Source organism: Lepisosteus oculatus, chromosome 11 (genome assembly GCF_040954835.1).
Source record: "Lepisosteus oculatus isolate fLepOcu1 chromosome 11, fLepOcu1.hap2, whole genome shotgun sequence".
NCBI classification, from domain to species: domain Eukaryota; kingdom Metazoa; phylum Chordata; class Actinopteri; order Semionotiformes; family Lepisosteidae; genus Lepisosteus; species Lepisosteus oculatus.
The window spans coordinates 42,286,996-42,300,147 of NC_090706.1; the positions used below are offsets into that span (position 1 = coordinate 42,286,996).

A 13,152-nucleotide genomic window follows, 5' to 3' on the forward strand; every position below is an offset into this window, starting at 1 on the left:
GCTGGAAGTAAATAATTTTTTACTGTTTCTAAGTACAGAGGCTCAAATCTAAATCTTTCTCCACTTCAGGTTCTCTGCTGTTGGAAGGGTTGACCAGGCCTTTGCTCCCAGAGGGATGACCTTTATTTGCCAGGAATAACATGCAGATGTGGCACACTGTAGACTGGGTGCTTTCTCTTCTGTGAAGATCTGCTTGAGGAGTTAAGTGTTTCTAAACCAATACAACAGCCAGGGCACGTTAGTTGCTGAGTGAGTTCTCTACCAACCAGGAAAAGGGACCACGGGAGATCGTGTGGGGCAGCTTTGGGCTTGACATCACTTAAGCATCTTTTAAAGGTAGGAACAGCTTCCTGTTCTGACAGATGGTCTTTACAGCAGCTTTGTGATGACTGTTTCCAGGAGCACCTGAGCCACCTGGCTGGTTGAGCCAAAGCTGACTGTTCCAGGTAGGAGGGGACCCTGATTTTAAAGCCTTTGTTTAGCCTGCAGCTGCTGGAGTTCTTTGTAGGTTTTCTAGCCTTAATGGCAGTATTCCCCTAGCAGAAGCACAGGTTAATCAGGAAATGAGTGCCAAATATTGGAAGTGTTGTGCAAGCACTGGGAAAAAAATTGGCTAAATTGTATTATGGTACCACTGGAAAAGAATCAGCAGTATGTAAGATTTATTTCATGGGTGCACACATGTAACTAAATCTTACATTGACTGAAATTTAGAAGTGAATTAAGTAAATTGTAAAACAGGAGAAACTATGCTCCTGTCTAGTGTAAGGCAGACTTCCTGATTAAACCCAGTGAGACAGTATTTGTCTAATTTCCTGCACTAAAAGCAATGCTGACTGGAATTGGCTGTGTACTGAGAAGGGAGAGAGCAGTATGAAAATGTGCTTTTTCTGGAGGACTCCCTTGTTCTGGATGTGTAATTGTGCTTTGTTTAGTACTGCATAGTTTGCCCTTGGCTTCTGTGTATTGATTTGTGACGTATAGGATACTATGGTAGTAAACCATTTCTATTTGGTTCAATTTTTTGAACCCATTTGAAGGAGCAGAGTAGTGAATGTGAAGCTTAGTTTTACCAAACGTTTGTATATGTACAAGCTGTAATCTCCCTGATGGTAGAAAACATGATGTGGCTGGAAGGCTTAAATCTATATACAGTGGCCAGCAATAGGGTTTTAGTGCTATTTGTACTTTTGTATTTCAATTGTTTAAAATGTTGAAGCTCTAAAACCTTTCCCCTGCAGCGTTCCAGTCAAGGCTGCAGCTGTTAAATAATAAAGATGATTGTTGTTTTTGGTCTTGTACTGCTATGGAACCCAAATTTGGGGGGGGGGGACCTGAAATGTTCTTTAAGTAAAACTGCCTGTAAACGTACTGTAGCCTTAGGTGTGTTGACTTTTTTTTTTTAAAGTGAATGTCCACCACTTTTTGATGGGATATACAACTTCTAAGGTCAATTTGCTGTACTGTAAACTTGTTACTACTTTTTTTGTAAAAGTACTGATAGTTTTTAGGTGTACATTAATTGAGCTTGTATGTACCCTAGGTCCACATGGAATACTGTAAATGGAATTAAGAAACATATTTCCTTGGTTTTAGGAATGTGGAGAATGTTAAACTTCTGTAAATTGACCTAAAGATCTGAGTATTTGTGGGGAGGGGGAAGCAAAGTTGAAGAATTCCTAAGCCTTGCCTTAGGAAGCTTCCAAGCTGCTGTCAAGAAGAGAAGCAAGAGCATCTATGTCCTGGGTGAGCAGGGCAAGGACTTGGGTTATTGTTTCTGTTTGGGCCAGTAAGAGGCCAGTGGTTAAGGTTAGGATCAGTGATCAGTCAGGATTGGGGGTAGAGTTGAGTTGAACTGTACGTTTTGAGATGGATGCACTGAATTTGAATCTGAACTTAAATCCTTTTTGTTTTGCACTGCATGTGAATTCCAGCAAGCTGGTGACAACTGTCATAATGGAATATTGCAACAGGATCCGGAGGTTCCCTGGAAATCTGCTGTGTCAATGGAACTATAATGAAACGGAAGGCTGTGCCTATTTTTCAGCTGTTGCCTGAATCACTGACCTTGGCTGCTCTGTGATGGACAGTTTGGAGGAGTGTCTATCCACTTTAGGAATCCATGATGCCATTCTGCTTGATGGCCCAGCTCTGAGTAAAGGAGGCTAGTTCTGTCCTGAGGCGAGGTGATCCACCTGCTCAAAGTTCTCATCAACCACAACTGTCAAACCTCTGCGTGAGGTGGGAATACTGGTGGTCGATAATTCAATCATCTCACTGCCTGAAGTTCTTGGACCATAGTCTGCATCTTTAATGCTGATCTGCTTATTGCTCTTAACCCAATCAGTGCAACTTTTTGGCCAAGATAAAGGTGAGTTTGAAGGTAAGTAGAGGGGAGGTACAACTCAAACTCTTTTTATGAGACTGGTCTGTAGTGGTGTTGATTGTGTTTGTAAATGAGACTAGTGCAATGATCGGTGCTTCCCAGTCCCTGGCCATCTGAAAGCACAGTGTGGAGTGACAGGCATGGAGAATCCTGTTCAGAGGAAGCTCACTGGCTGGCTAAAAGGATACCAGCTGTGTGACCTGTTGATGTCCATTTGTGAGAATTTAAGTCTTCCACTTTGAAGAGTGGAAAGTGAAGAGATGCTGCAAGCTGTCCTTCTTGAAATTCTTGAATGCCCGTGGATCTTGGAGCAGGTACAAAGGTAGTGTCTTTTGACATGGTCCCTGGACCAGAGGTGGGTTTCACTCTTTTCCCATCATGAAAAGGTGCTTTTGGAGAAGGCTGTGTTAAGCTCTTGGACATCTTCAGATGGATAAGGTCATGCTTTAATGTGCTAAATGTTTTTTTTTCTTTTTGGCTATCTTCTGGGTTTTGTTCCCTGCTTGGGTGAAGCACTCCCACACTGACGTGCACTTGACTGGCTGTCATTCTGGCTCAAAGACTGAATTAGTTTTGTATCTGATTTATTTCATGGGTGCACACATGTAAATAAATCACTTTGGATACACTGCAGTACAACAGTGACTTGGCGCACCAGCAGCCTCTTCCACTGCAGACTCCTTGCTGGTTATGTCTTTGAGGAGACAGCATGTCAGCCAGTTCTCTTGATTGGTGTTGGACAGGAACTGATTTCTTCACAGAGGAGGAACTGCAATGGATCCCACCCCCTGTGGCACGAGCCCTGGACTGGGGGTTTTCTCTTTGCTCTCTGCAGGGTGTTTTACAGTTGGTCTGTGTTGGACAGATGCTGCACTGTGTCTATGTTGGAAGTAGAAATGCTGGCTTGTCTGTTTCTAACAAGTGCAGAGGACTTGGTCTAAATTTCTCTCCTTTTCAGGCTCTCTGCTGCCAGAAGGGTTGACCAGGCCTTTGCTCCAGAGGGAGGATCTTTTATCACCAGGAGTGGAGAACAGATGGTGCTGGTCTCCGGGACCTTTCCATGACGATCTGTTGGAGGAGTGGGATGCTTGTTCCAAGACAAAGTCAACAGTAACATCAAAGGATCTAGTCAGGTGAGTGGGTCAGGTGAGTCCCTTTCCATCCAGGAAGAGAGATGGGGCATTTTGAGCATAATGAGCACACTGGGTACATGGGGTTTTAATGGGGTACATTTGGGTACTATGGGTATATGTTGGTTTATTTGGGTACATTCAGGTACATTAGTGTAGACTGCATATCACGTTAAATGGGGTACGTTGAGTATATTGGGCAGGCAGCTTTTGGCGTGTGCAAGGGAGTTGCAGCATACAGTGCAGTACATCCTAAAAATGCCATATATTACTCTTGACTTATCATTTTTTACACTTAAAATGGACTTGAAAGACCCTGTTGTCAGAGGAATGTAGGACAATCTGAAAGCCATGCATTATCTTTAGTTCATTTCACAGAGAATTGAATATTTGAGAATCTTTGATTTTGTAATTTTAACAGTTCTATTTATTCTCTCAGTGTCCACGCTTTATAAGGCATTGGAAGAGAAGCAAGTGGATCTATGTCCTGGGTAAGCAGGCAAGAAGATTCTGGGTTATTTTGTTTGGGTTTGTTGGGGTTGAGGAAAGGGATAAGTTGGTTAGCTGGCTGTTTTGAGAAGGATGAACCTGTAATTTGTAACTTGTGTACTTAACTTGTAAACAAGATAATAGAACTGAAGTTCTCCCCTGTGGTAGGAGCCCTGCACCGTGGGTATTTCCTTTTGCACTCTTCAGGGTGGTTTTCTGTTGGTTTGTCCTGAAAAGGTGTAGCACTGAACATTATGGCAGTTTAGGTCAAAACTGGTGTTGGGAGTGGGAATGCTGGCTGGACCATTTCTGACTAGTGCAGAGGACTCAGTCCAGTTTCTTATTTTTTCTTGAGGTTCTCTGCTGTCTGGGGGATGACCAGCCCTTTGCTGCCAAGGGAGGACGTTCACCAGGACTGGAGCCCAGATGCAGCAGACTGGGTAGTGGGTTCTGTCTGCCAAGATCTGCTTGGGGAATCATGTGCCTGTTCCAATTCCAGAAGCCAATGGACTCATCAGAGGAGCATCAAAGCTGCTTTAGAAGTTCCTAACAACAAAGGCAGAGAAAGGGAGGGAGGTCTTTGGTGGGTTAATTGTGGGCAGGAAAGAGGTTCAGGTGCTATTCGTTGTACAACAAGAGCTGCATGAAGCTCTAAGTGAATCTCTGCACACCTGCCTTGTAATGGCTGTTAGGACCATGGCTTGTAACTTCAGCACCTGAGCCACCTGGCAGGGAGGAGACAAAGTGACTTCTAGTGCTGGAATGGAGAAAGAGTTGGCAGTTGGTAACTTTGTAGCTGTTTTGCACATTCTAGGCCATTTGAAAAGCAGAGTTTGAGAGACTCAAAGGTCATGCAATGATTTATTTGCATGGGTGCACACATGTATATAAATCTTGCATTGGCTGTAGAGTAAAACTGAATTGAGCACGTAAGGTAGAAATGAATAAAAGAAAAACTAATGCCATCCACTCACTTGGAAAAGAGGGATTGATTTAGCTGTGTGCCGCTCTTTTTTGGTACCTGCACAGAAAGCCCTTTGTCATGGGAGGGGATTTCCTACAGAATGAGGTAGGAGAAAGATGGGGGTTGTTTGTTCTGTTTTGTGAGAAGAGATATGTAGTTATGTGGCTTTGTAAATTCTTTGCCAGAAAATGTCCTCATGTATTGAAGATCTATATTTTTGTTGGTGTGGGATGATTAAAAATGGCTAAATGTACTGAGTCAGTTTTCTTTTGTTTCTTGTATGCTGATTGTGGTTGTACAAGGTGCTATATTGAGTATATACTGGCACTGGACCTGCTTTTCCCTACATTGTTTTATTTAGGTCACAATCTTTGGGTACATTTATTTGGGTACTCTTTGGGTACATTCCTCAGCATAGAGGATGTTTATAAGCAGTTTTAATTTTATTTTTAGTTATCTAAGCATTTGTATACATTCCTGTATTATGAAAACCTGTGGTATTTGTGGAGAAAATAGGTGAGCTTTAAGGTATATATTTTAGACATTGACGGTGTAAAACACAGAATTGAAATGCAGTTTGTGGTTTTTAAATGTTTTTAAATTGGCCACTGGGTGATCTGTGCATAGTGAAATAGTGTAGAAATTAATATGCACATTTATTCCCATTTGTTTATATGCAGGGGTGGGCCCCGTGTGGAGGTGGAGCCCTGGTAGAAGGGTAACCCCTTGTCTTTGTAGTCCCAGCTGTCCTGGCTTCCAGCTTATGAGTCCCAGCTAGGCAGGTCCTATAAAGGCACACTGGACACCCTCTGAGAGGAGTAGAGACCCCTGGATGATGGTGTTTTTGCACCATCAGTCCTGCTGAGGATTGTACCTGTCTTAGGTTTTCATCTTCTGTTTTGCCTGTCCCTTTATGCCCTTTCACAGGGGCAGGCAAACGCATGCACCTTTTTATGCACTAACTTGTTATGCACAGACTGGACCCCACTGAATAGCAAATGTCCAGCTTGGTGACTGCTGTGCTAGTAGTTTTGTCCCCAAGCTGGACCCCATTAGGTAGGTTAAGCCCAGCTTGTAGGTAAAATGGCAGTCGCTTACTTTATTTTCTCACTTTTTGTATTGTTTTTGTTCCCAGCTAACCTCACACTGGTGCTTCTGTCTCCTCAGCTGGGGTGTTGACTTTTTACTGGTGCTGTCCGTGGTGCCTCCCACTATACACTTTCATTTAAGAGTAATTGCTGTATAATTTCAGTTTTCCATTCCATTTCAAGTGAAAATGTCTGAAAAGCAGTTTACTTAAGTATGTTGTGTAGTATATCAGGTTTATTGTATTTGCGGTGAATTGGGCTGCTGACATTACTAAATCTCTTAATGTAACAGTTGATGTCTTTTAAAGGGGTACAAAAGTGTGGGACTGAGATTGTACAAGTACTGCTACAGATCAAGCCATTTCATACTGTATAGATTGAGACTGCATTGCAAAGGAAAGTGCTATTTTTGTAACACCTTGTTTGTGAAATATTTATGTAATTAGTTAGTGTGAAATTGTTATAGCTGCAGCAGTTTAAGATTACAGAGTAGACCAACAGCAGGAATATAATAGTTTATTTATGAAAAAAAAGGAGTTGTCAGAATTGTATTGAGTTGTGTAGAGGTTGCAGTTTGGGGTAGAGACAACTGCTAGCCATGCTCGCACTACAAAGGGTTAAATTCAAAAGAGGTTAATGGTCTAGAAAATGTAAGTGTTATACAGTTTTAAACTGTAATTAGATTGTTTGGTTAGTGAGGTCTGGTTTAAATGACTGATAACTGCCAACTAGGAGGTATAAATCCATTTACAATGGTTTACCCATACAGCTCACTGCACTGATGAAGATGGGTGGGATGCCAGTCCATTCCTCAGGTCTCATCATGCCAAAATGCAATTAACCCACCTCCATGCTCCTGGACTGCTTCTGAACTAGTTTTCATAAATAAAATGTAATGTGTAGAAAAATAAACTGGTGACACAAGGACCATGTGTAAGGAGTGTTTATTTTTATGAGCACAGGGTGGACGAGTCATTGACAACCACAATGATGTCCTGGAGAGGAGCAAGAATGTGCACATTGACTTTAGCAATGGTATGTATCATTCATAGGGTACATAAAAATAATCTGGTTTAACATGAGTAATTATCATGTCAAACTGTCGGGTTGCTAGTTGATTCACAGCAGCCTTTTATTCGTCATTTGTAAAAGAATCCAGGGTGTTCAGCTCAAGGATTTGCCATGTAGTGTTTTCCAGACCATCACGGCAGTTGTGACATGTCTCCCATTCTTGCCTCCAAAGTCCTCCAGATTAACAAACAATAGGTACGTGAATCTTATTTTGAAGGGGGTGAGAAGAAATTATATGAAAAGGTCAGATCCAGATCCAGCTTTAAGTTCAACTGCTTTTAGATGTAATTAAATTGAAGGAAACTGTGACATGCTATGTTCTGAAAGATTTTAAATGTCACTCTAGTTGTGCCATACTCATATGAGCCATAGGAGCTTAGTAGTTATTGTACTTATCAAGGCTTTGTTGATTTATTACTCTTCTGTTTTTGGTACGGTAGCTAAAGTGCTCAGTTTATTCAAACTATTAGGGCTTAGGGGTCTTTTTCTCCAATCCCAGAGGTTAAAGTGTGTATTGGTTCAGTCCAGCACAGAATTTAAGGACCTTTAAAATTATAATGTAGTCCATTTCATTAGTTAAATTCCAGTTTTTCAAGTATCTCATCTTGTTTTTCTTATAACCTTTTAAAGTTAATTACATTATAATAATAATTGCTTACACTTATATAGTGATTTCCTGGACACTCCACTCAAAGTACTTTACAGGCAATGGGGAGTCCCCTCCATCACCACCAATGTGCAGCCTTACCTGCATGATGCAAACGCAGCCATAGTGTGTCAGAACTCTCACCACACACCAGCTCTCACTGTGGAAGAGAAAGAGTGATGAAGCCAGCTCAGAGATGGGGTTATTAGGAGTACATGATCAGTAAGGACCAATGGGAAAATAGACCAGGACACAAGGGTAATACCCCTACTCTTTTTGAGAAATGCCCTGGGAGTTTTTATGACCACAGGATCTCAGTTTTACTTTTCATCTGAAGGACTGTGCCTTTTTACAGTGTAGTGTCCCCTTCACTATACTGGGGCATTAGGACCAACCTAGACTGAAAGGTGAGTGCCCCCTGCAAGTCCAAATAACAGCTCTTCCAGCAGCAACCTTAGTTTTTCCCAGAAGGTCTCCAATTCAGGTATTGACCAGGCTCACGTCTGCTTAGCTTTAGTGGGCTACCATCTGGGGGCTGCAGGGTGATATGGCTGCTGGCAAGATAATGAAATAGGTCCTCTTAATTAATATGGAGCTGTTTGGAAGTTTCCACAAATTATAAAGTCAGTAGAAACTTTAACAAGTATGAGTAGGCTATTACAAAAAAGGTAGTAGATTGGGTTCTTAAATATCAAGCTAAAAGTAAAAGTACTTTTCTCAACAAAAGTTTTGTAGGAGCAGCCAAGTGAATTTAATCTAAGCACTCCTTCTCTAAAATAAAGTTTGTAAGAAAAAACATGGGACTAACCAGCAAATGAAAGATTTGTCCCAAAACCAGTAAAGAAACAGTACTCACCACTCTACTCAGCTCCCGGACTCTTGAATGAAAACAGAGGCACAGGGAGTCTGCTCTTTTATCCTCTGAGCTGGGCTGGCTCCTCCCCCTCAGAATATACCAAGTCCAGTGAGGGGTAAAACCTTCATAGCTGACACCTATAGTGAATAGCTGAAAACAAGATTAAATTAACAAGGTTAGAGCCAGCAGCCATATCACCCTGCAACTTGCACCTGGGAACCCACTGAAGCTAAGCAGGTGTGAGCATGGTAAATACCTGGATGGGAGACCTCCTGGGAAAAACTAAGGTTGCTGCTGAAAGAGGTGTTAGTGGGGCCAGCAGGGGGTGCTCACCCTGTGGTCCATGTGGGTCCTAATGCCCCAGTATAGTGGTGGGGACACTATACTGTAAACAGGTGCCGTCCTTCAGATGAGATGTAAAACCGAGGTCCTGACTCTCTGTGGTCATTAAAAATCCCATGGTGTTTCTTGTAAAGAGTAGAGGTGTAACCCCAGTGTCTAGCCACATTTCCCATTGGTCCTTACCAATCATGGCCTCCTAATAATCCCCATCTATGAATTGGCTTCATCACTCTCCTCTCTACTGAGAACTGGTGTGTGGGGGGTGGACTGGTGCATTATCCAGGTGGGTGCTGCACATTGGTGGTGGTGGAGGGGATCCCCATTACCTGTAAAGTGCTTTGAGTGGAGTGTCCAGAAAAGTGCTATATAAGTGTAAGCAATCATTATTATAAATCAAAAGATATTCAAACTCAATATAATAGGTCTATTCATTTGAAGATGGATTCTAAATTTATCATTTTTTGGGTTAAATAAAGTGCAACTGATTGAATCTTATGAGTGGGATGCTATTCATTGATTCTTCCTGTTTTCGCTTTTGAGCTTCTCTGTGTTTGGTGATCAAGAGATTTATACAGAAATAAGCATTCAAAGTGCATGTTTAAATATTAATATGGAATTTTACAGCTAAAGGGAAATTTTGGTAGCTGAGCATAAAAATAACAGGAGCATAATGTCCTTCAAGATCATATTATCATAAAAGATATTAATATAGGAATATAAACATTATATTTAATATCCATGGCTGATAGTGGTAGCTTATATAAACAGTACACAACAATTTTCCACTTTACAAACATTTTATGCATCAGTCTTTAACTATGTCACTTACTGTAGTTATTTTGGAAAAGTTGTGATGTGCTCTTTCTGACTATATTTGTAGTTTTAAATACTATTTTAATATATAATTATATATATTTTCTATGAATCCTTGCTGTTTTTATGCCAGTAAAAAAGTGTACTTTTTAGAATCTGCTTAGTAGGGAATATAATATGGAATCATGTAGTAAAAGAAATTAGTAATGATATCAATAGATCAAAATATGATATATTTATATAACTGATGGTATAACCGCAGTCCACTTTCTTTGTAAATTTTTTATTTTTTTCTGACTCGTTCACTCTTGATTCCTTTCGGTACATTTTGACTTGTCTGTTTCAGCGATGCTTGCAAGTGCTCTGTTGGTGTAGTGCGTTTGGGGGGTGGGTTCCTCTCTGGGAGATCTGGGTTCAGTTCCTGCTTAGGGCACATGTTTGTTTTCTAATAAACAGTCTCATTAAAAAGTAAATAGTAGGTACACTATATTTTTATATATCTGCAAAAAAAGACACCGTGTTGAAACCACAAGCATGTTAAAAATAGGTTTAGATAGTAAAAATTCTTAATGTATGAAATAGGGTAGAGCATGCTACATTACGGTCCATGAGCAGTCTTTCGGGGCCTGGTTAGCTCAATTGGTAAGCACGTGGTGCTGATAACACCAAGGTTGTGGGTTCAATCCCCATATGACCCAGGAAATCCCCTTTTCCTCGGGGCAGTGTAGTGGCTCTGTGGCTGAGGATCTGTGGGTGGCAGAGGAGTCCTATGCCATTGGGCTCCTGAGTGAACCCCCAACTGCTCTGGGGACACTGTAAAAATGGCTGACCCTGTGCTCTGACCCCCAGCTTCTCTCCCTGTCTGTGTGTCTCGTGGAGAGCAAGTTGGGGTCTATGCAAAGACAAATTCCTAATATCAAAAAATCATATATGGCCAATGCAGTGATCTTATCTATTTTCCATGACCTCAATGGGGACACTAAAAGTTTTAATAATTAAATGTCAAATTGTTTCCAAAACATCACAGTTCCATATTAAAATTATTATCAAGTGGTATTAATTCAGTACCACTTTTTTATAATAACAGGAAGTGGTGTTTTTACTATACATTCTTAGAAAAGGATAAAACATTATGACTTTTTATGAAGTACAGTATATAAACTTTATAATGGTAGAAGCAACAAGTTTAAACTTTTCCATAATCCATTGTAAGTCACCAAGTTAAAGATTTTGATGCATAAAAATTATGTATGAAGAAGGTGGAATACTGTTGTGTACATTTTATTATTTAGCTTCCACTACCATCTACTGTGTGTACATTATTTATATATTACATTATGCTTCTGTTTTTAATTTACAGTATAATATTAAACATTTTTATATTTCCAACTGAACAATCTTGTTTTTATTAAGTCTACCTACTTTTTAAGTACTTTAATATTAAACACGCTGTCATACACAGTATACAATTTGATTTCTATTACTGAAAAAAGATTAAACATCCCCTTTAAATGGGATTCAAAATCAGGCATTTTCTGGTGACTGTCCAAATGTTCCACAAAGTAGTGTAGTCCCACAACTAAGTATTTGTAAAAAGTTTTGGTACCCAGTAGATCCTGAACCTCTTAAGTATCCCTGCATTGTCACCCATGCATTCTGAATGGCTTGATCTGTAGATGGGTTGGCTAATACTTTGTCATTGGAAACTGGTGTGTCGCATTATAAGCAATTTGGTTTTGCTAACTGACCATTTCGAGGAGATGTTGGGATAGGTTCTTGCTGAATTAGCCACACCTCTGAGTTAATCATGAGGGTTTTAAAGACACAGCATTGGGATCAGTAGTCATTCTGTTTCTGGCTCCTGCAAGGGTAGGAGCTCTTGGCTTGCAGCTGTGGTGGCCCGAAGACTGCGGAGAAAGGTGAGTGGTTTTGATGTTTTTGGGTAGTAATTTGAAAAAGTTTGAAGGTTGAAGGTGTTTAGAATATTTGTGCACTGTGAATTTGAGAAGGTTTTTGGTATGTGTCTGGTGGAAAGGTGGCATATTCAGTTGAAACTTAACTTTCTTCTAAAGACTGTCCAAATGTTCCACAAAGTAGTGTAGTCCCACAACTGAGTATTTGTAAAAACTTGTGGTACCCAGCAGATCCTGATCCTCTAAGTAACCCCCAGCATTATCACCTGTGCATTCTGAATGGCTGGATCTGTAGATGGGCTGGCTAATACTTGTTTAGTCATTGGAAACAGGTGTGTGTTGCATTATAAACAATAGGGCTTTGCAAATTGACCATTTTAAGGAGATGTTGGGATAGGTTCTCGGTGAATTGGCCACACCTCTGAGTTAATCATGAGGGTTTTAAAGATGCAGTCTGGGGGCTAGTAGTCATTCTGTTTCCGGCTCCTGTAAGGGTAGGAGCTCTTGGCTTGCAGCTGTGATGTCCTGAAGGTGGGTGGTTTTGATGTGTTTGTTGGCTTTGGGTTGTAATTTGAAAAACAATTTGAAGGTGTTTAGAATATTTAATGTGAGTTTTGGAAAGTTTTTGGTATGTGTTGGGTGGAAAGGTAGCATATTCAGTTGAAACTAGACTTTCTTTGAAAGACTCTGAAGAAACATGTCTACTGAAATCTGGATTTTTTTTGCATCTTTAAATTGAAATGTTTTCACCCATGGGTTATCTTCAATAAGATGACCTTTGCAAATGGCTTTCCAAAGGCTGGTAGATGAGGATTTAAACTTCTTGGGACCTGAATTTGTTAATTTTCCTTGCTTTTTGTAAGCATTCAAAGAAATAAGACAATACAATCCTGGATGAGTGCTTTCACAAGGATGGCAGGTAAGAGAATACACATTTTAGGGGTTGACAAGAAGGTAGTATTTTTAGATCAGGGTCAGTGTTCTGGGAAGATTTGAGTTGGAGAAACTGAGATGTATGTTTGGGGTGTGTAACTGATTTTTGTTGTATATCTAAAGTAATTTTTGATGGCAAGTTGACATTTGGAATAATTACATGATGGTTTTTCCTTTCAGACGGGAGAAGAATGAGGAGTTAAAGGGTTAGGGACATAAATAGTTCTGTCTGGCATTTATAGCTTGTTGAATTGTGAATATTGTACTGGAGGTAAAGTATGTTGTTGGTGGTATGGTTTTTATTTTATACAATGTAAAACTGAAGTTGGAGCATTTCTTTCTCTTTGATTGTGGAGGTAGTTTAGTTGTTTCTTAATGGGGAAACTGCACAATTTCCTTTTTTTTGCAAGGGGTATTCTGTGGGAAGGGAGTTCTTGGTTTTGGGGGAGGGTTTGTTATGAATTGAAGTATTTTATTTTGATGTTTAATATAAATGTAAACTAATCTTTAAGTTGTTTTTT

At 40.3% G+C, this 13,152-nt stretch overlaps 1 long non-coding RNA gene across 1 annotated transcript; it reads left to right on the forward strand.

The window, feature by feature from the left end:
• Positions 1 to 2,314: 2,314 nt before the first annotated feature.
• Positions 2,315 to 5,148, forward strand: LOC138241830 (uncharacterized). The gene is made up of 3 exons (XR_011191087.1): positions 2,315 to 3,519; positions 3,956 to 4,007; positions 4,361 to 5,148. It is a non-coding gene; the product is annotated as an uncharacterized lncRNA (long non-coding RNA).
• The last annotated feature ends 8,004 nt before the right edge of the window (positions 5,149 to 13,152 follow it).